The sequence below is a fragment of the Anarrhichthys ocellatus genome, unplaced genomic scaffold (assembly GCF_004355925.1).
Source record: "Anarrhichthys ocellatus isolate YVR2014 unplaced genomic scaffold, GSC_Weel_1.0 scaffold594, whole genome shotgun sequence".
NCBI classification, from domain to species: Eukaryota; Metazoa; Chordata; class Actinopteri; order Perciformes; family Anarhichadidae; genus Anarrhichthys; species Anarrhichthys ocellatus.
Window position 1 is genome coordinate 4,528 of NW_022280568.1, and position 1,936 is coordinate 6,463.

Consider the following 1,936-nt stretch of genomic DNA (forward strand, 5'->3'; position numbering starts at 1 on the left):
ACTGTTATAACAAACGTTTTTTGATAACATATTTAAGAAATGCATTAATTATCAATGAAATACCCGACTTCACTTTTTTTAAAAGTGTACCTTTAAAGCTTGCTCAGAAAACAATTCCAATGACGTGTGCGATTTTGAAGTGCCTTAAAAAAAGTCCTTGTAATTATTTGACAGTCACTACAAAGACTCTTGAAAGTTGAGCAATTTGTCAACATTACAAATTTGCTGTAAACAAAATGCTTACCTGAAAAGGTGACGTGATGGTGTAAAGAGGAAGATCTGGGTGGTTAAGGTGAATTGTTTGTCTATAACAGAAACAAACTAGTGAGTTTCACACGTAACTGTAAATGCTTAACACAATGTATTTTATCAGAAACATTGGTCCATTTATTAATCATGTCATATTCAAAACATGTTAGGCAGGGCTAGCAAGGGTTACATTTTCATGGTAGTTGATGCTACTGACATCACTCACCGGTAAAGAACTGCTCCATAGCTGTCAATCTGTGGGTGAAAGAAAGTATTAAACCTTGTAGAGTAAATGTTCAATAGCTTCATGTAAGATATGATATTAAAGAATATATTGTTTATTCCAAATATATCAGTGCTGGATCAAGGCTCAGTCAGTAATTAGTTTACATCGTGTCCAAAACTTCACTGTGGCTAAATGTCTCACATGCCTCAGCAGTGCAAACAGGTTTAATCTAACAAATTAAATCCAACAATATTGGAGCAAGCACAGGAGCAATTTTGGGGTTAAGTGTCTTGCTCAAGGACACATCAACAAGCAACTGGAGCCTGAGCGGCTCTCATATCCACTTCAGCTGTTCAGAGCGGATCGCGATACGGAGCTCTCTGGCGAATCGAAGGGTGGAGGAATCTGTTTCTACTCCAACAGTGGCTGGTGCAACGATGTGACAGTGATTCTCCAGCACTGTTCTCCTGATCTGGAATATTTTATCATTAACTGCAAACCCTTCTACTCCCCCCGTGAGTTCGCTTCATTTATACTGGTCGGTGTTTACAAGCCGCCGCAGGGCAACGTGCAGGAGGCACAGCGCGCGCTTGCCGACCAGATACTGTGTGTGGAGCGGACCTACCCGGACTCTTTAGTTATTGTCCTTGGTGACTTTAACAAAGGAAACCTCAGCCATGAACTCCCCAAATACAGACAGTTTATTAAATGTCCGACCAGAGAGGAGAACATTCTGGACCACTGTTACACCACAATCAGCAGGGCCTATCACGCTGTCCCTCGTGCTGCACTGGGTCTCTCTGACCAAGTCATGGTCCATCTGATTCCTTCATACAGGCAGAAACTCAAACTGTAAACCTGTGGTGAGGAAATTCAAGAAGTGGACCAGTGAAGCTATGGAGGATCTTCGGGCGTGCTTCGACTGCACAGACTGGGATGTATTCAGGACTGCTACCAACAGTCTGGATGAGTACACAGAGGCTGTGACTTCATATATCAGCTTCTGTGAGGACAGCTGTGTTCCATCAAGCACCAGGGTGTGTTACAACAACGACAAACCCTGGTTTACAGCGGAACTCAGACAGCTAAGACTGCAAAAGGATCAGGCTTTTAGGAATGGGGACAAGGACTTGTACAAAGAGTCAAAGTACAGGTTTAGTAAGGCGGTGAGAGATGCTAAACGTCTGTACTCTGAGAAACTGCAACACCAGCTCTCGGCAAATGACTCTGCTTCTGTCTGAAGAGGCCTTAGACAGATCACCAATTACAAGCCTAAAACCCCCCACTCCATGAACGACCTCCGCCTGGCAGACGAGCTGAATGAGTTCTACTGTCGCTTTGATGGACAATGGGACAGTCCTGACCCCATCCCCCACAGTTCCATCAACCAGCCCCAGACCACCAGGTCCCCCTCCCCCATCCCAGCAGGGGCCCATGCCTCTGTATCACCCATCACAGTGT